Raw genomic sequence first — 22,024 nt, 5'->3', positions numbered from 1 at the left:
GAACAAAAAAAAAATTGGAAATTAAGGGGATATCCATCAATTGGGGAATGGCTGAATACATTATGGTTGGAATATTATTGTGATTGTCAAGGAATATTTGTTCTAGAACAATAATATTCCATGGGAAATGATAAGCAGGATATTCTCAGAAAAAAAAAAAAACCTGGAAAGTTCTCCATGAACTCAAGCAAACTGAAATGTATTATATGCAAAGTAATAGCAATGTTCTGGGTTGACCAATTGTAAATGACTTTGCTTTTCTCAACAGTCGATGATCCATAACTACTCTGCAGGACTCATGATGAAAAATCCCATCCATATCCAGAGAAGGAACTGATCATGTCTGAATACAGATGTCTCTCTGTCTCTGTCTCTGTGTCTCTCACTTTATTTTTCTTAAGGGTTTTTTTTTCACAACATGACTTTTATGAAAATGTTTTGCATAACTTTACATATGGTTTCTTAATGGGGACTGATTATGGGGATAAAGGAGAGAATCAAAAGTTTTAAAAACAAATATAACTGGGGGAAAAGGATTAAATAACTCCTAATTCCAGGACCAGGGCAGTGTCCTTTCCAGTGAACTTTTTTTCCCCTTACTACCCATTGTGTTTAAAGCATTGTGCTCAATATTGGGGACATAAAGAGATATACAAGATTATATCAGCACCTTCAATAAAGATACTTAGCCTTCTTATGGCATTTTAAGGTCTGCAGAATTCTAAATATACATAACTACATCTAAACCTCATGAAAACCCTCAGAAATGGATATAATAAATATCATTATCTCCTTCTTACAGAAGAGAAAGCTAAGATCACAGAGTGATTTGTCCATGGTGACACAACCAGTAAGTACCAGTGACAGAATTTGAAGCCACATTTTTCTGATTCCAGGTCTGACTTTTCACTCATATCACCACACTGAGATAGAATTTGAATCTACTTTTTTTTTGATTCTATGTCTGATTTTTCATTCATGTTACCATACTGAGAATTTGAATTCAGGGAGAAGTCTTCTGACTCCAGGCCTGGCCACTCTATCCATCTATGGTGCTCCATAGCTGCACGGAAAAACAAAACAAAACAAGACATGAGTGCCTACTGTGTGCCAGGTGTTGGGCTAAGAGCTAGAGAGATCATAATCTAAAGGGGTGGAGATAGGAAAGACCACATGATGTAAGCAGGAGAGCATGTACTTGGAATGGGGGGATGATCACAGAGGAACACAGCTGGGAGGGAAATGATAAGATGGTGGCCCTCCTATTTAAGGAGCAGGAAGAAGGAGGGAATCAGAGAAAAGACCCAAAGGTAGACTTGGGTCTGGAGGCCTTTGGTCTCAGGAAAGGAAAAATCTGACAGCTGCTGCCCCAGGTCTGTGTTTGTCAGACATGTTGGTCCAAACATTTGAGTTGCCACCGGAAGTTTTAACCCTGATTGAGAACTCCCAACTCCTGATGGCCTCCCTGGGCCTCCACCATGGCATTAAAGCCCCCTATAACCTGGCTTCTGATGACCTTTCCAGCCTCTGTTTGAAGTAGTCTTTATTTGTAAAATGGGGGTGATCTTCCCCGGGACAATGGGGATAATAAGAGCACCTACTCAGCCAATTATGGTGAGCATCGAAGGAGATAATATATGTAAAGAACTTTGAAAATCTCATCTCCACACAATTGTTGTTATGATTATGATCACTCTCTCTGTATGGCCACAGCTACCACAGTCTGGCTCACAAGCCCCCATTTCTGCCCTGTTTTGTGAAGGGCCCTTTGCCTTCTTTTCGTCAAACCTATCCTCGGGACAGTAACGTGAGCCCTGGGCGCTGAATGTGGGCACGTCGGAGCCCTTGAGGAAGCCTTCGTTTCAGAAGTGAGTTTTCTCGGTCTCTCTGATTACCCAGGAGCGCTTTCCCAGGTGTTACAGAAACACGCTCACTCACCAAGTTATCCTAATTAAAAATACTTTCAAGGTTTACACATAAACTATTTATGGTCACATCACACCAGCTCCCAGAGAAGAAGGGGGAATACTGGGAGAAAAGAGCCTTCACATCATTTGTACTCACAAGTCGGCCCCCCTGAGTGTTTGTAAACATATCTGTCAGCCCTTATGCCGAGGAAGTGCGTCTTCTAACTGGAAATTGGTCCGGTGATTAAGAGGAACAACATGGCGTCTGGGGTCCTTCTTGGGAACGGCGATGTTTTCATTACCTTCCTTTGAGTAAGGAGCACATTTCCAGGGGGTGATGGGAGCAGCGATGGAGGAGAAGGAGGGCAGAGGCAGGAGCCCCCGGAGATTTGGAGCAGCTCCCCCATCTGTACTGTCCGGGTCCCAGTGCTAAGTTACCTGACCTTTCTGAACCTTGAATTCCTCTTGTCTATAACAGAGATAATATTCTTGCAGTATCTAAGGGCTTTTGTAACTGGAGCCCCCTGGGCCTCCTCACTCTTCTGGCTGCCCTGGACTCCCTAAGGGCTCCCCTTTCTTTGGGACACTTTGAGGTGCCTGTAAGGTGGGCAAAGAGAGCCTTATCCTTCCTATTTTATAGATGAAGGCCCACTGAATTTAAGTACTTACTAGGGTCGCCCAGGTAGCAGGTAGGGTGGGATTTGAACTCGGGTTCTGTGAGCCTGTGCTCTTCCTCTTCCATCTCCTCCTTCCTCCCTGAGCCTCACACCACGGTGGGGGGGCTGGGCTCAGTCCCCAGCCATGACGCCCTCCCACTCCCTTCCTGCCATCTGTGGGATGATGGATGCAAACGCAAGGCTTCCTCCGGAAGCAAGCCAGGTGGTCTCCCTGGCCCCCGGGAGTCCGGGTTCCCTTCCTGCCAGCCTTCTGGGTGGACAATAACAACAAATGGAGTTCCTGCAGCTTCCTTCCCTCCTGATGGCGCTGAGCATCCCGATATTCTTGGAGCCTCGTGGCTTCAGATATGCAGAGGACTTCAGAGATCCAGTAGGAGGGTCCCTCCATTTCACAGATGAGGAAACTGAGGCCCAAAAAGAGAAATTGAAGATTTACAAAATTAGTAAATGCAGATTTACAAAATGATGCTCGGTAATTCCAAGAGGGAGAAAACATGAGGGAAAGCAGGAAAAGGAAAGCAGACTTAGGGGCCAGCTGGACAAAGGTCCAGGAGCTGGATATGCTGGGAGTGTTTAAGAGACATCAGGCAGGAGGTATGCAGGGGGCCACAGAAGGGGGGTCTTCCAGGCCCCAGACTCTGTGCTTCATTTTAGCCACAGTGGGGAACCCCTGGAGAACTGGACAAAATACTACTAATAATTTAGTGCTATGTGGAGGATGGACTGGAGAGGGAAGGGACCAGGGAAAGCTATCAGATATGCAGAGGGGACCTGAGATCATGAAAATAATCCCCCCCGAAAGTGACAGTGGGGGACTATGTGAGCTAGCCTGAGATGCTTGCCCTGTGAGCTAGCCTGGGATGCTGCCCATATGAGCTAGCCTGGGATGCTAAGCTGTGAGCTAGCCTTGGATGCTGCCCATATGAGCTAGCCTGGGATGCTGGCCTGTGAGCTAGCCTGGGATGCTGCCCATATGAGCTAGCCTGGGATGCTGGCCTGTGAGCTAGCCTGGGATGCTGGCCTGTGAGCTAGCCTGGGATGCTGCCCATATAAGTTAGTCTGGCATGCTGGCTCTGTGAGCTAGCCCTGTGAGGAGAAAAAAGAAAAAGAAGTTGTGATCTTTGGGTGGCCCTCTCTATTTCCTTCAGCTACACAGTGTTCACTGAAGATTAAATATCACAGAAACTTCTGTGCCTTTCCTCAGCCTTTTTGAAATTCACCAGCACAACACATTTTTAATACGATTCCATTATTCCATATAAATTGGATTATTATCCCTTTAGAAAGTTGGAAGATTAGTGTTTGTTGTGATCGTCAGCTAAGCAAACCTCACGGTATGATTTTTAAAACTTATGTTTTAAGACTTTAATAAGAAAGGATTTCTGGAAAGAGCAAAGATGGAATGAATCAGAGGAGAGAAGGATAAGGTCCCTTGCAGAAAAAGAAATCAGCTTCCCTTCGAAGGCCGGATTTGGGAAACAGCTTCAGCACAAGGCGGCATTTATTTCTTCTCTAGTCCACTTTCAAGAAGAAAGATTTCCCTCCTGGAGATGGGCGTGAAATGAATTCACGTTAAAGTGATGGAGTTCTGAAAGGTACAAATTTAACAAACTGGACTTTCCATGTCATTTGTTATCAACAGAGAGTAAGATTGAAGGTCAAATGCTGCTCCAGTGGGCTGGCTGGCATTTCTTCTCTCTCTTGGGTAAAAGGATGGATCCTAAATAGATTGGGAAGGACGAACAATTCATCCAAAAATTCACCTAAGAATCCAGGGAACGAACCAAACCCCAAATAAGTCATTCATTTATTTTTAAATAAGAAGATGTTTTTATTAATACCTTTAATAACTTCCCCTCTAATATTGAATATTAGTAATTGATAATAGATTTCTTTTAAATTTGAAAAAAGTACTTTAAGTAAAGGCATTTTTAGCAAGCAGTTTTTAGTTTTAGTATCAGCATCCAGGTGGTATAGTGAATAGAGAGCTGGACCCGCAGTCAGTAATGTCCAAGTTCAAATCTGGTCTTAGATACTTACTAGCTGTGTGACCCTGGGCAGGTCACTTAACCAATGTCTGTTCATTTTCTTCATGTACAAAATCAGATCATGCTAACACCTACCTCTCAGGATCATTGTAAGGATCAGAGAGATAATATTTGTAAATGTGCTTATCACACTTCCTGACACACAGTAGACAATTACAAAAATGCTTATTTCCTTCCTTCTCTGAATTGTTCATATATTTATATCTACATTTAAGAACATGATAGTCTTTAGATATTTTAATTTAAAAATTGTATTGATATCTTTTTATATTACATTCATTTCCGAATCATCCTTTGCTCCTTTTAATTTTCTTTTGTGACAAAGAAATCACTTAAACAAAACCAACTGACATCTCTCTCTCTTTCTCTGTCTCTCAGTCTCTCTCTCTCTCTCTCTCTCTCTCTCTCTCTCTTTCCGTCTCTCTGTCTTTCTCTGTCTCTGAATCTATCGCTCTCTGTCTTTCTCTGTCTCTCTCTGTCTCTGTCTCTCTGTCTGTCTGTCTGTCTCTGCTTCCCTTTTCTTTATTCTCTCTCTTTGCAAAAAGTTCTGCTATAAATATTTACACAAAAAAACAAACACACACTATATATATATATATATATATATATATATTCTATCTTTGAACTCCTTGGAATAAGTCAAGGGTATGAATGATTTAGTGGCATATTTTTCCATGATTTTGAACTATTTTTATGAATGAATGATGAGAGCCATTTATAACTCCACTAGCAGCATGTTAATGCCTAAATTCCCATAGTCCCTCCAAGACTGACTCTTCCCATAGTGCACATCTCTGCATGCTTCTATCGTGTTCTGATCCTTATTTATTTGTGTTCCATTGTCTTCTAGATAATGACAATTTTTGTTATTTCTCTGTCAGTTTTTTTCTTTCTTTTCAAAACACCTTCACATAGTTATGCTATTATTGCCCTCATTTGGCATGGAAGAGAACTGGAGAAGGAGCAAGAGTTTTCCTGAACCTTTCTAACTTTCTAACCCCCAGAATCTCAAAATATTGGCGGTAGAAGAACCTTCAGGGAGTTTCTAGTCCATCCTGCACCTGAATGTCATCACCGACAAACGGCCACTCATTCTCCACTGAGGATGTTTCCGTTATGAGGATCTCACTGAGGATCCTTATGGATTAGATCTCCAGATTATATTATCACAGATAGAATCCAGATTAATTGCTTTGAAATCTGCCTCTTCCTCTCGCACCTCTTGCTCCCCGTTCTCTTTTGGATCCAAGCAGAACTGGCCCCATGGAGGGTCCTTTAAATACTCAAAGACGGCACCGTTGCCTGCTTTAAGTCTTCTCCAGGGTATAAATATCCCTGTTTCCGCCCCCTGGCCATCTTTGACTTGGTCTCCAGTCCTATCACCATCCAGGTGGCTCATATTCCATCGACGATAAAGCTGTGATGTAGATATGGAGCCAAAAATGACCCATGGTGATGAGCACGAGATACACCGGAGGCTGGGCAGTCATGTAGCAAGAGTACAGGACAAGGGTAACCAGTCTGTGCTCTACTTGTAGTAGAACTAAGAGCTCCAGAAGAAGGAATGGAAGTGGGGAGGAATAAGTATTTATGTGGGGCCTACTACATGCTAGGACCTTTGCAGAGATTATCTCATTTGATCCTCACAGCAACCCTGGGCCGTTGTCACCTCGATTTTACATTTGGAGAAACTGAGGCAGGGTACGTGACTTGCCCAGGATCACCCAGCTAGTTCCTGAGGCAGGATTTGAGCTCGGGCTCAGTTCTACATCTGTGCACCAAAGAGCACTTACTCTGGCATTGTTTCCCTTGGCATACATATGTGTATGGGCAGCTACAGCGGATTCAGTACTGGGCCAGAGGCAGATTCAAGTTTGGCCTCTGTTGCTTCCTAGCTGTGTGATCCCGGGCTCAGTTTCCCCATCTATAACATGAGCTGCAGGAGGAAATGACAATTAGCCCAAGATCTCTGCCAAGAAAACCCCCAATGGGATCACATGTGATGGACACAATAGAAAAATGATTGAAGCACAAGATCGTCTGTCTATACGTGTGTATACATGGACACGTCCCTATATGGGAGAGTAAAACCCACTGTTTTTGACGGCTTGTAGAAAACTGGCCTCCAGGAATCACGGACAAGCATCCGAGAAAGCAGAGTGGGAGGCACCGGGACAGGGGAAGGAGCCCAGAGCCCCCTTAGCATTATGGTAATGGAAATGCCACTGGATGAGTAAACCCTATGTATTTGCTGATAAATACCGAGTGTTTTTGTCATTCCTGGAAGATAGCGGCTCTCTTCATGCATTCAATCTTTGGACAAAGAATCCATTAGTCTTGCATGAATCTTCAATTATCCTGTAACACGGCCCGCTGGCAGCCGAGGGATGGCAGGAGATGGCAAACCTGCTCCTTAACCCACTCCACTACTCACACTGAGGGGGCCGGGGGTCATGGGATCCATGACGGGAGAGGAAAACCTTGCCTGAGTCAACTTCCCAGAGCCTCTTAGTGCGAGCAGGTGTCTCAAAGACTCCTCCAGGCAAAACAGTCATTTTACTGAATAGGAAACAGTCCAAAGGCAAGTGAATGACTAGCCAAGTTCACATGGCTGGCCAGGGACAGAGCCGGGGCTTGAAGGAGCCACATAAAACTGTCCATGCGACCGGGGTCCCGTTGTTCTACCTTTCCATCGGGGCCGACTCTGTGAGCCTGTTGGGGTTTTCCTGAAAAAGATCCTGCAGGGATGTGACATCTCCTCCATTTCATTTTAAAATGAGGAAACTGAGGTAAGCCTAGTGACTTGCTCAGGGTCACACAGCTCGTAAGTATCTGAGGCCAGGTCTGAACTCAGGTCAGTCACTCTGTCTACTCTCCTGCCCAAGTCTCCTAGTACACATCCAAAATCAATGTTCCTGGACCCGCTGGAGGTAATCTTTGAAGGAACGGTATTGACAAAGTGATGAGGAAGCCACTGGGAGAGAGAAATCTAGGTAAACCTAGCTGTGTGACCATGGGATCATCCTAACCTTCTCTGAGACACACTTGTTAAAGGGGGTGACCTCATAGGGTGATTGTGGTTACAAATGACATGCCTCGTAGAAAATGCTTTACAGTTATTTTTATTTTTAAAGTAATATTTCATCTTCCTCAATCACATATAAAGATAATTTTTAATATTTAAAAAAAAGTTCCAAATTTTCTCCCTCACCTCTTCTCTCTGAGAGTCGCCAATTTGCTATTGGGTTATCCACGTGCAATCATGAGAATACAGCTATTAGTTTTAAGCTGAGGTCTTTGACTCCAGGTAAGAGACCAAACCATCCTATAATAGGTGGGGAAATGGGAAGTGGGTGACTGGGAATGTTGTCAGGGTGAGTCTCCCTAGTTAGTGGCCCCTCCCAGCAACTGGATGAGATGACCCAGGTCATGTTTGGAGCAGAAGTTCTTACCCCTTTGGTAGCTGGGTAATGTCTAGGGACCTCTCAGAACTGCATTTATAAATAAATGTTCAAAACAGGATTACAAAGGAAATGAATTATATTGAAATCTAATTATCCAGCTATCTATTTACCTAATTAAAGTTCATAGTCCTCAGGCTAAGAACATAATTCCTTCCTCCTTTCCTCCCTCCCTCTTTCCCCTCCCTCCTTCTCTCCCTCCTTCTCTCCCTCCCTCCTTCCTTCCTTCCTTCCCTTTCTTCTTCCCTCCCTCTTTCCCTTCCTTCTTTCCTTCCTTCTTTCCTTCCTTCCTTCCTTCCTTCCTTCCTTCCTTCCTTCCTTCCTTCCTTCCTTCCTTCCTTCCTTCCTTCCTTCCTTCCTTCCTCCCTCCCTCCCTCCCTTCCTTCCTTCTTTCCTACCTTCCTTCCTTCCTTCCTTCCTTCCTTCCTTCCTTCCTTCCTTCCTTCCTTCCTTCCTTCCTTTTCCCCTTCCCTCCTTCCTTCCCAGCTACCTTCCTAGGTAGATAAACAGCCACAAAAATGAGGGTCATATTTTCTTCCAGAAGGGGATTCTGTGACCTTGTGTGGGAAGCTGATTCTCCTGATACTGACTGTGATATTTTGAGTGCATGGTGGAGGCAGAGCCTGACTCACTCTGCTGAGAATCAAGGTGATCAGATCCAAGTGAAAGCAGGAACCATATGCCAGGCTCAGAAGTGAGATGGGAAGTGAAACCCTGGCGGCTCTGTGCCAGGGGCCATCAGCCAAGACCCACTTACTTCTCATCATTAGAAAGCAATGACTGAGCAGGCGCAGGACTGGGCGATCGTTAGTGCTAATCAGAATGCAGATATTGTCAGAGGTGCTCATGATTAAAAGGTCAATAGTGAGTGTTATTAAAGAAACCCAGCACCCCTCCAGGAGTGGGCGGGGATATGGCTGTCTAGAGAGACATTCTGAATTCTGGAGAGGCTGATGCTGATGGAGCACGTTAGCAGGCAATATGGCTGCCAGCAAGGGGACTGTCAATTCAAAGATGGAAAGCATCTTAGCGATCAGCTAGTCCAGCTCCTGCATCTTAAAGACAAGGAAACAATTCATTCACCTTCTCTTGCCCGGACCCAAATCTACCACTTGGAAATCTCTGTGCTCTATTGTCTGCACTCCAGCCTCCATCTCAATCCCAGAAATTGGGTTCCCAATCCTAGAACCGCAGGTTCTGTTGGTGAGCGTTCAGCTTCTCTTGCCTGAACCCAGACACATCATGCTATTTACCAACCATCTCTGTGTATCTGTACTCTTCCTTCATTCCAAAAAAGCACATGTCAATCAATGGACCTCCAAGTCCAGTAACCATTCTTTTTTACTTCCTAAACAAAGCACGTTTCTCTGATAACCATTCCCTATATGTGTTATAGGCAGCGAGGTGGTGCAGTGGATAGAGTCCTGTAACCAGGAAGACCTGAATTAAAACCCGACTTCAAACATTTACTAAATATATGACCCTGGACTAGAGACTTAACTCCTGTCTGCCTCGGGCATTTATGAAGCACCTACCATGTGCCAAACCTAATGCTTCACAAATGTTATCTCATTTGACCCTTACAATAAATCTGTGAGAGAGGTGCTATTATCACTCCCATTTTCCAAATGAGAACATTGAAGCTTAATCTAAGTGACTAGCCCAGGGACTGAAAGAATATTTGTTCTTTCTCTCCCATTAGAATATAGATATTTTATCATAACATAATTGCTTCTTCAATTGCTTAAATTTATTTACTCTTCAATAGTCTATGTGCCATTGACTGATTTTGACTCCCATATAATGATTTCAAAGTATCCCCTCAAGTCCTTTATTCACTGAAGGCCCCTTTCATTAAACTTAGTTTTATCTGGAAAATTATTCTTATAAGCCTATTTCTTTTCTCTTTTGGAATATCATATTCCAAGCTCATCTCTTCTTTAAAGTGCTAACTTCCAGATCTTGCATGATCCTTATTGGTTAGACTTGGGATGAAAAAATATTTCTTTGGTACTTAAACTCTTTCTGGTGATTTGCAGTATTTTTTTTTTCTTTGATCTGTAAGTTCTCAAGTTGTCTATGATATTCCTGGGAGTTTTCATTTTGGGGTGAATGATCCTTAATTAAATTAAAAAGGACAAATCCAATGACCTTTTCTCATTTTAATTGATCTCTCTGCAGTCTTTTATACTATTGACATGCTCTATTCTTTGAAATTCTCTTATTTTTAGTTTTTGACATTTTCTCCCATTCCTGTTCTCCTTATTTGACCATTTCTTCATATCTTTTGCCGAGTCCTCATCCAGATCACACCTTTAGCTAGAAGTGACCTTCAGGGTTCTGTCTTGAGTCTTCTCCTCTTTTCCCTTCATACTACTTTACTTGGTGATCTCATCAGCTTCCATGGATTTAATTAGCACCTTTAAGCTGATAATTATCAAATCTATCTATCTTGCCCCAACCTCTCTGCTAACCCTGAATCTTGCATCTCAAGCTGGATGTCTAGTGAACCTCTTCAGTTCATTATGTCTGAAACAGTGCTCGTTATCTTTCTCACTAACCCTGCCCCCCTCCTACCCTCCCTATTACTTTAGAAGACAGCACAATGCTATCACTCCAGTCCATTAGGTACCCAGAAATCATCTCTTGCCACCCCCTCCCCCATCCAAAATGGTACCAAAGTTTATTGATTTCACTTTTGCAATGTCTTTCAAATACTCTTTCTTCTCTTCTCTGACACTCTGTCCATATGGGTACAGACCCCCATCACCCCCCTCATTCCTGGACTACTCAAATAGCTTGCCTGCTGGGTCTGCTTGCCCCGAGTCTCTCTCTCCGCTCCAACTCATCTTTCATTTAGTCACCAAAGTGATTTTCCTAATTCCCAGGTTGAACCATATCACCCTCTCCTTCCATTCAGTAAATTTCTGTGGCTCCCTATGGTCTGCAGGAGCAAATACAAAATAGTGTTGGACAAATACAACAAAGACTCTGTTTGTTTCGTAACCCACCTCTCCTCTCTTGACACAGACTCTTTGATCCAGGCTTCTTGACTGTTCCATGAACAAGAGACTTCATGTCTCAGCTCTGGGCATTTTCTCTGATTGTGTGCTCCTTCAAGCCTGGAACACTAAACCTCCTCTGTTCCAGCTGCTGCCCTCCCTGGCTTCCATTACAGCCCAACTAAATTCCCATCTTCTATAGGAAGCTTCATCAGCTCCTCCTAATTCCAGTACCTTTCCTCTGTTAATTTTCCTTATTTATCCTCTATAGCTTCCTTTGTGTATCTTGATTTTCATGAATCTCCCCCATTAAGTTTTTTTTTGTTTGTTTTTTTAATTTATTTAATAGCCTTTTATTTACAGGATATATGCATGGGTAAATTTACAGCATTAACAATTGCCAAACCTCTTGTTCCAATTTTTCACCTCTTACCCCCCCCCTCCTAGATGGCAGGATGACCAGTAGATGTTAAATATATTAAAATATAAATTAGATACACAATAAGTATACATGACAAAACGTTATTTTGCTTTACAAAAGAATCAGACTCTGAAATTTGTACAATTAGCTTGTGAAGGAAATCAAAAAATGCAAGGTGGGCATAAATATAGGGTTAGGAATTCAATGTAATGGTTTTTAGTCATCTCCCAGAGTTCTTTTCTGGGCATAGCTGGTTCAGTTCATTCTGCTCCATTGGAACTGATTTGGTTGATCTCGGTGCTGAGGATGGCCTGGTCCATCAGAACTGAATCATCATATAGTATTGTTGTTGAAGTATATAATGATCTCCTGGTCCTGCTCATTTCACTCAGCATCAGTTTGTGTAAGTCTCTCCAGGCCTTTCTGAAATCATCCTGTTGGTCATTTCTTTCTTTTTATTTTATTTTATTTTATTTTTTTATTTAATAGCCTTTTATTTACAGGATATATACATGGGTAACTTTACAGGATTAACAATTGCCAAACCTCTTGTTCCAATTTTTCACCTCTTACCCCCACCCCTCTAGATGGCAGGATGAAGTAGATGTTAAATATATTAAATATAACTTAGATACCAATAAGTATACGCAAAACTTATTTTTTTACAAAAAAGAATCAGACTCTGAATTATTGACAATTAAGCTTGTAAGGAAATCAAAAATGCATGTGGCATAAATATAGGGATTGAATTCAATTAATGGTTTTAAGTCATCTCCCAGAGTTCTTTTTCTGGGCTACTAGTTCAGTTCATTACTGCTCCATTAGAAATGATTTGGTTGATCTCGTTGCTGAGGATGGCCTGATCCATCAGAACTGGTCATCATCTAGTATTTTGTTGAAGTATATAATGATCTCCTGGTCTCTCATTTCACTCAGCATCAGTTCGTGTAAGGTCTCTCCAGGCCTTTCGAAATCATCCTGTTGGTCATTTTCTTACAGAACAGTAATATTCCATAATATTCATATACCAAATTTTTCAACCATTCTCCAACTGATGGACATCCATTCAGTTTCCAGTTTCTAACCACTACAAAGGGCTGCCACAAACATTCGTGCACATACAGGTCCTTCCTTCTTTATAATCTCTTTGGGATATTCCAGTAAATAACTCTGGATCAAAGGGTATGCACAGTTTGATAACTTTTGAGCATAGTTCAACTACTCTCCAAAATGGTTGGATTCGTTCACAACTCCACCAACAATGCATCAATGTCCCAGTTTTCCGCATCCCCTCAACAATCATCATTATTTTTTCCTGTCATCTTAGTAAATCGCAGGTGTGTAGTGGTATCTTAGAGTTGTCTCAATTTGCATTTCTCTGATTAATAATGACTTGGAGCATCTTTTCATATGACTGAAATAGTTTCAATTTCTTCATCTGAGAATTGTCTGTTCATATCCGACCATTTTCAATTGGAGAATGGCTTGATTTTTATAAATTGAGTTAATTCTCTATATATTTTGGAAATGAGGCTTTTATCAGAACCTTGACTGTAAAAATATTTTTCCCGTTTATTGCTTCCCTTCTAATCTTGTCTGCATTAGTTTTGTTTGTACAAAAACTTTTCATTTTGGTATAGTCGAAATTTTCTATTTTGTGATCAGTAATGATCTCTAGTTCTGCTTTGGTCCTAAAGACCTTCCCCTTCCACAGGTCTGAGAGGTAAACTATCCTATGTTCCTCTAATTTATTAATAATTTCATTCTTTATGCCTAGGTCATGAACCCATTTTGACCTTATCTTGGTGTACGGTGTTAAGTATGGATCAATGCCTAGTTTCTGCCATATTAGTTTCCAATTTTCCCAGCAATTTTTATCAAACAGTAAGTTCTTATCCCAAAAGCTGGGATCTTTGGGTTTGTCAAAGACTAGATTGCTATATTTGTTGACTGTTTTATCCCTTGAACCTAATTTATTCCACTGATCAACTAATCTATTCCTTAGCCAATACCAAATAGTTTTGGTAACTGCTGCTCTATAATATAATTTTAGATCTGGTACAGATAAGCCACCTTCATTTGATTTTTTTTTCATTAATTCCCTTGAAATTCTTGACCTTTTGTTTTTCCATATGAACTTTGTTGTTATTTTTTCTAGGTCATTAAAATAGTTTTTTGGGAGTCTGATTGGTATAGCGCTAAATAAATAGATTAGTTTAGGTAATATTGTCATCTTTATTATATTTGCTCGCCCTATCCAAGAGCATTTAATATTTTTCCAATTGGTTAGATCAGACTCCCCCATTAAGTTTTGAGGTTCCCAAGCGTAGGGGCTGCCACCTGCTTTTTTTTTTTTTTTTTTGTAACTCCAGTACTTAGCACAATGCTAGACACATACTGACCAGGACTTATTTTTCTTTAGTTAATCAGTGGAGCCTTTTATTTTGACTTTGTTTTCAAATATGGTGGTCAGGACTCTTGTGGTTATGGTTTTTGGATAATTCCATGAGTCTAAGTTTATTTTTCCTTTATCTACTTTTCAGATAACTTTTTTTTTTTTTGGAGAAGAAATGCCTTAATTTCCTTCTATCCTTTTCAATGTTATTAGAGAGTCAACCTTCAGCCACAAAATGGCTGGACATTTATATTTTAACTTGAAATTCTGAAATTTTTCATAAAAAGTCTCCATCTCTTGGCATGTTATCTACCAATTGCATGCCTTTGCATGGCTTATTTCCTGTACTTTCTTTCATCTGTCTCCAGGTTCCTTCAGGGCTTAACTTGACTCACGTGTCAGCTCCTTTGGGAACCTTTTCTCATGTCTTTAATGCTTCGTACTCTTTCTCTCAGATTACCATCAATATTCCCCCTTGTTTACATGCTAGATCTCCCTGGGATAATCCAGAAGTTAAAGACTTTTCATTGATACTTAGCATCTAGTACCGTGCTATAGAAGCCATTTAATAAATATACATAGAAGCCATTTAATAAATGTTTATTGGGTTGGATTTTTAAGTTTAATTTCTTCCTTTTGTTTCTCCTATATCACAATCATTTCTGAATATACCATATTCCCCATTGAAATCTTTTCTATAACAACAAAAAATAACTGAAGAAATCAAACCAAAAAAGGGATCCTGAGATTGGATTTGTATACACAAGATTGTGTATTTGCTCATTTCTGTGCCAAGAAGAGAGCAGGTGATTCTTTGTTCTCTAGGACCGATATTGGTTGTTTGGCAACAACATTTAAACAGTGCCAGTTTAGCTCTCCTCCATCCATCAACTCACACAAAGGAAGCATTGCTGTAAGGACTTAGAAGAGGCTGGAAGATATGGCCCCAAGAGTCTCTTGAGGCAGGGCTCTCTCCCTATCTTTCTCCCTGTCTCTCTCCGTCTCTCTCTCTGTCTCTCTCTCTGTCTCTCTCTCTGTGTCTCTGTCTCTGTCTGTCTCTGTCTCTCTCTCCCTCTGTCTCTTTTTTTCTCTCTCTCCCCTAATATGCATCTATTACTGCCTCTGTCTGTCTGTCTGTCTGTCTCTCTCTGTGATACCCAGCACTCACATGAGGTAGAGAGGGAGAAGCAGATAAATGGAGTGAATCCTACCCCTCTGGGCCTACTGGTCAGCAATATCTACTTTAAAAGCCTCAGGATTGAAGTATCATAGGAGAAAAGAAAAAGACCTTGGGTACCATTGAATCAATTATCTCATTTTACAGCTGAGGAAACTGTCACTCAGAGAAGTTAAGTAGTTTGCCCAAGATAACATAGGCAACAGTGACATTAGTATTTGAACCCAGACTCCGAAGCTGGGGCTCTTTCTCCTAGACCAATATGCTGTTAGGTAAAATGCCATTTTTGAGAATGCTACGGTAATTTGAGGGGCTACAATTTCATCAGAGCGAGACTTTTCTTCCATTAATTTTGACCAGCCCTCCCTAGAAGCCAGTCAGTGGTCCTGGAGAACTTCTGAGACCCCAGAAATCTGTAAGCGTGCAGCCAGTTATGATTCTGTGCCCTTCTAAGCTGAGTGGGGAGTGGGTGCCCATTGGCTGGAGAACTGGTGAGCGGACTGGAACATTGGAATGGAGTGGAATATTCCTGTCTCATAAGAAATAACAAATAAAGAGAAACATGGAAGAACTTGGGAAGAAAATGATACAGATGGATGCAGAATGAGCCAGATAAAAAAGAGGAGTGTGGATGGTGACTAACTCCTGTCCATTGCAGTGACCCTTCTTTGTTCTGGAGAATAGATGTGAAAACATGCTTTCTTCTTCCCAATAGAGTATAAAGGGGGAATGGGTGTGTAGTGCTATGTACAGCTTTAGAAGGAGTATCATGATTCATCAGCTCCTTCTTACTAACTGCTCTTTGTTACAAAGAAGGATTCAGCAGGGGTATGTTGGGAAATAGCTATTATGTAAGAAACAGCAGATAAAGATAACCCCAATTGCCTCACAAAAAAACAAAAACAACTCTATGTTTGACATTTACTATAATAAATATATACTATAATATATCCATATCTATGATATGTAATATAATATAAAAAAATGAGACCCACAGATACTTTTTCTGTGGGCAGAATTTTCCTGAAGTGAATAACTTGGGATTCTTAATGGAGAATTACCTGGGGAGCCACATAGACTTGCTAGCCCTAAACCAGAGAATAAGCCCCAGTAGAAACAAGTTTTCATTTTATTTCTGATGAGTGTATGTATAAAGTCATCAAACAAATGTTAAATAAAAACAGCATTTCAATCCAAGAATGACAGGTCAGAGATTTCTTCTAGTCTGCTAAGGTGATTTGAAAAAAAAAACAAAACTATTTGACCTGTAACCTTGCAAAAGACTCAAGGTCATTAATGATCACTGATATCTGAGAAACTGAAGGTCATGGTATCCAGCTTCAGGCATGGGGTTTGGGAAACCAGTGGGGATGGGATTTCATTTCAAGGTGATGAGCACAGGGTCCATGTGAAAGAAGGATTTCTTTTTTGACAATAACTATCAGATAAAGGAGAATTAAGACCATTAAGATTTAAGATTTAAGACTACTTCTGCAAATACAGGTTCTGTGAAAAATCACTTACCCTCTACTACCTCTCTGTAGGTTGCAGAGAATTTAATGATTTTCCTGGTATAGAAAGAGTTTCTCACCCAGATCTTTTTAGTCTGATGAGACCCCAGAATTAGTAAATAAACAAATAGATAATCATCTCCACCACCATCCTCACCATCATCTTTTTTTGTCATTCTATTCATTATTTATCTTTGCTTTAGGGTTTACCAAAATGCCAAATGCACAATGGCTCCTTAGGCATCCAAGGTAATCAGATGCTTCTCTGGGTGAAAATCATTGTCCCCATTGCTTAGAGTCCCAAAACACTTCTAGGAAAATTCACAGTGATACAAAAAAGCTTGACCTTATGGGAACTACCTGCTGGGGATGGAAACTGAGAAGAGATGAATTCAGTATTAGTTTTGGTCATGTAGATGTAATAATAAATTACAGCCATTTAGGTCACGTGGACATAATAATAATTACAGCCATTTAGGTCACTTAGATATAATAATAATTGCAGCCATTTGGGAGGTCTTGTTCATCTACATAACTAGTTAACACAGCCTGGAATAGTGACATTGAATATGAGCTAGTTAACTTTTCTGTAAGGTTTTCTTTGGCTGTTTATCTGTGATTACTCATTGTTGATACAAGGTCGTCTGCTCGGTGACTTGAATTAAAGAAAGCAAAGGAAACAAGAGTGAGGATGCTGGTCCTCTGAGCCAGCCCTCCTCCCGACCTCATCTCTGTGGAAGGTAAAACAATAGTAGGACCCCACCTCATCTCTGAGGAAGGTGCTCCCACTAGGAGTACGGTGCTGGGCTGACAGTGTTCATGGAACACTCTGAAAAATCTCTCTTTTGGATGGGATAATCTGCTACCTTGGTCTGCTGTGGGGGGTTACCCGGGATCACTGAAAGAGTGAAGCCCCAGAATGCTCATGTTTAGTTGGGGTAAACTCTTTATACATTATGACGCCTCATCTTTACAGCAAAAAGCATGCATACTCATAGGTAATTACCCAAATCCCTGGTCTAAAAGATGCCCATTGTGTTCTATAATGCCCACCAGAAGCACAATGGGTAGAAAATCAATGCAAGAGATTGCCTTTTATTTCTCCTGACTGTGTACAGTATGTCCAATGAAAAGTGCCCCATTAATTCAGTAGAGCCGGGAGAGAAGGAAAATGGGGCATTTAAAGTCTCTCTTTCCCCATGTCTGGAGGTGCTGAAACTCAACATTCCCTCTACTTGTGGCAGACTGTGATTGGCCCAGTAATTTCCCTGTTCTTTTGTTCTGCTGATTGCTTGACTTCCAATTTCAGGCAATTGTTCTGGCATCCTGCTACCTTTGCATAGAGCACTGTGGAAACTCTTCCGGGAGACTCCTCCTCTGCCTATCCATTGAGGGGGGCTCTCAGGGGCTCCAGGGAGCAGATCTGCAGGGATGCATGATTGAGGGAAAAGCATCTGCCACCAGAAGGGGCCATGGCCTTTAGGATTCTGATTGGTAGCCCCATCCAAGGGATGGAAGCACGGATGAGGACTCAAGGCACTACTCCTGTCCTGTTTGAGTTGGGGAAGGCGTCTGAGACAGGATGGGGTGAAAAGAATGGATTTAAGTAAAAAGACCCCATCTGAATTCCAACAGCGAAGAGAGAAAGGGAACTGACCGATGCTCGCCAGCTGAGTGACCTTGGACAAGTGATTTCCTCTGGACCCCAATTTTCTTATCTGAAAGATGAAGAGATAGAACTAAGTGAAGTCAGTCCATCTTTTCCCTCCCAGAGAGACTCTGAGGAAAGGATTGTATAAATAGAGTGGATAGAAGATAGATAATAGGGAGCAACAGGAAGGGGTGATTGGCAATTGGCAGGAGTAGAATTATCCTTTAGGAAACTCACTTTCTTAGCTGAATGGAAGAGGGATTGGGGGGCAGGGAATGAGGTAAGAAAGTCCCACCAGAAAGCATTCCAACAGTCCGTGGACTGGACTTCAGAGACTGACCATCACCAGCCTTGGTCTGGGCTAATGGGTCAGTGGTCACACACTGCTGCTACTACCATCACCATCACTACCATTACAACCGCTATTACTCCCACCACCACTGTCCCCCCTCCTAGCTGGGTTCAAATCCATCCCCAAATACTTCCTAGCTGGGTGATTCTGGACAATCTTAACCTTTGTCTGCCTCAGTTTCCTCATCTGTAGAACTGGGATAGTAATACCTTATAGGATTGTTGTGAGAAGAAAATGGGTAAAGCATTTTGCAAGCCAGCAGTATATTAATTCTAGCTAAGGATAACAATAAACCTGAAAGTCTTGTCCTGTAGAACTGTAAGTTCTCAGTGTTGCCACATGGCTAGAGCCTGACGACCGGAGAGAGAAGTAATTTATCAGAGACCAAATAGTCTGTCTGTGGCACAGCTGGAACTTTAACCCAGCTCTCTCCATGGGGCGCCGACTTGGTCCACAGAGCCCGGCTCCCAGCGCCCAAACGTCCACTAGAACATCCTTCAGTGCCCCACTCATGTGTTGCTGTTGGAAGAAAAAGGCCTCTGTGGCAGCCTTTTTTTCCGTGATGGATGAGCCCCTGGAGGCCGCTGCTTCCCCAAGTCAGAATGTATTCAGCGGCTGTCCCGAGCCCTCACTCTTAAATGGAATCCGACATAAACAGATAATAAGAAGCACTAGCTAAGGTCATTGGATGGCCCGGAATGGCTGACAGAATCCCCAGCCTTCTGGCCCTTGTTGATTCAGTTAGAAGGCGGCCTTCAGTTGCCAAAGAGAGGCAGGGGCCCATCTTTTATTATGGAGTTTGAGCCACCTAAAATCCATCCCACTGAGGTGAGACTTTCTGATGTTTACACTCATAAAATGATTTGCACATCATGAAAGAAAAATGAGGGCTGAGCACTGGCCTTGCTCCCTTGATTTCTGCTCCACTGGTTTTCATCTACTGTGTGGACTGGACATTTTTTGGAGAAAAAAAATCAGTAATTTAGTATGGAAGAAAAAAAGGCAGCTTCAAGGTTGTCTGAAGAGACCAGAAGGACAGTTATAACAGACCTTTCCAGGGTATATGAGCATCTTAGATACAAAAGATGTCCTTTGACCCCTCCCTACCCCCACCCCATAAGATAGGTACCAGCTTTGATTAGCCCCATTTTATAGATGAGGAAATGGAGGCTTAATGAGGTAAGTAAATGCCTGATCTATGATCTGTGGCATTTAAATGGCTCGAGAGACATAATTTCTGGGTAATTAATCATTTTATGAATAATGTTAGTATTTTATTAATAAAAGGATCAGTGACGCCGTTGAATGGCAAAGAGCTCTGGCGGTGGTGGGCGCACCGTAGCTGTGCCCTTGGGAGAGTGGGTGTCCTGAGGGTGGCGATCAGCTCTGGTTACCAGTTAATGAGAGGGAATGAGTATTACTACAGAAGGGGAGCTATTCTAATGAAGGACTGGGAAATGGGACTTGATGTCCCTTACTTCTAAGTGGCCCAGGCTTGGGCAATCCAATTAAAGCATTGATCCCCACCCAGACCAGGGGAGAACCCAATGGGCTTCCCCACCTTAAATGCTTTATAAGGCTGGGTGGGGTCTGAGATAGAGGAGATCTGTTATTATCCAATCTCTTATTATCAGTCTGAGTCCTATTGAACCTTGAGATGGGGATGTTAGAAAAAAGGGGAGACTGAATCCTCTCAAATCATTGGTTATTAATAATTAATTCTCTCAGATCACACTGATAGTCAATATCAGGGGATGGCATTTGAACTCAGGTCTTCCTAACTCTAAGGCAAGCACTCTATTCAGGCTCCCATATTATATATATATATATAATTATATAATATGTAATATAAAAATATATAATATAAAATTTATAATATGATATATAATTTTAAAAAACATACATATATTTTTGCTAAGGCAATTGGAGTTAAGTGACTTGCCCAGGGTCACACAATAGGAAGTGTTAAGTGTCTGAGGTCAGATTTGAACTCGGGTCCTCCTGACTTCAGGGTGGGTGCTCTATTCCCTGCACCACCCAGCTGCCCTTCCATATTATATTACAATTCAATTCTGTTTTGCTCGCAGAGCACTAACTAACACAGTGATGTCATTTTGGTCCTCTGAAAATGGACAACAACCAGATATGGAACATCCAATTTGAGGAGTTCAATAAGCAGCTGGAAATGGGACGTGGAGGTCAGGAAAGAAGTTAGGGCTGGATAAGGAGGTCTGAGAGCACAGAAGTGATTATGGAAGCCAGGGGAGCTGGGACCAGCAAGTGAAACAGTATAGAGAGAGGAAGAGGAGGAACAGGCCAGAGGAGAGTGTGAGGAAAGGAGGTAGAGCTGCTTGTTGTCCATGGCCTTTAGGGAGCTTCATCCCAAAACAGAGGCAAGATCTGGAGAGGATGGCTCAAGTGAGGGCGGGGGAGAAGTGACCGCTCTGCCCTTTTACGTGGATGAGCATTGACCAGTCTGTGGCCCAGATCCCCATGAAAGCCCAAATGGGGGGGTTCTCCCACTTTTCCATGGGACCTCCTCTCCTCTGCTCTCAATGACGGCCCACTTCCCAGGTTCCATCCTTGATCTCTTTCTAATGGTCTTGGTTGTCAATTAATGACAATCTCTCTAATCCAGATAAAAGATCCCAGAGCTTGGAATTAGTAGAGATCATAGAGTCCAACTTACTTATTCTGAAGTGGAAGACAGCAGTATTAGCAGTGAGGAGGGGGGACAGTGGTGGTGGGAGTAATAGCGGTTGTAATGGTAGTGATGGTGATGGTAGTAGCAGCAGTGTGTGACCACTGACCCATTAGCCCAGACCAAGGCTGGTGATGGTCAGTCTCTGAAGTCCAGTCCACGGACTGTTGGAATGCTTTCTGGTGGGACTTTCTTACCTCATTCCCTGCCCCCCAATCCCTCTTCCATTCAGCTAAGAAAGTGAGTTTCCTAAAGGATAATTCTACTCCTGCCAATTGCCAATCACCCCTTCCTGTTGCTCCCTATTATCTCTGTGATCACATATAACACATTCTGGTGAACATTTAAGGTCCACCTTTCCCATCTTTTTACTCTTGACTTTCCCCCATGTATTCTACAATCCATCGACAATAACCTCATTCTGTTCCTTGCATATGAACCCTACCTTCTGATTCTCTTCTTCTTCACTGACTATCCCCCTTGCCTGGAAGGTTCTCTCTCCTCAATGGCTTTCTTAGCTTCTCTCAAAACAACATAAATCCCACTCTCTGAAAAAAAACTTTTTCCTTAATTGGGAACCAAAGAACAAATCAGAGAAATAGAAATCCTCATTTTAAAAAAAATGACAATAATTAAAGAACATATCAAAACTCAAGATACAGCTAATGCAGTTATAAGAAAATTTATATTTCAGAACATTTTCATCAACAAAAGAGAATTA

The sequence above is a fragment of the Sarcophilus harrisii genome, chromosome 2, assembly GCF_902635505.1.
Source record: "Sarcophilus harrisii chromosome 2, mSarHar1.11, whole genome shotgun sequence".
In the NCBI taxonomy this organism is placed as follows: domain Eukaryota; kingdom Metazoa; phylum Chordata; class Mammalia; order Dasyuromorphia; family Dasyuridae; genus Sarcophilus; species Sarcophilus harrisii.
The sequence above is the reverse complement of the archived record's forward strand: the minus strand, read 5'-3'. Positions refer to the sequence as shown.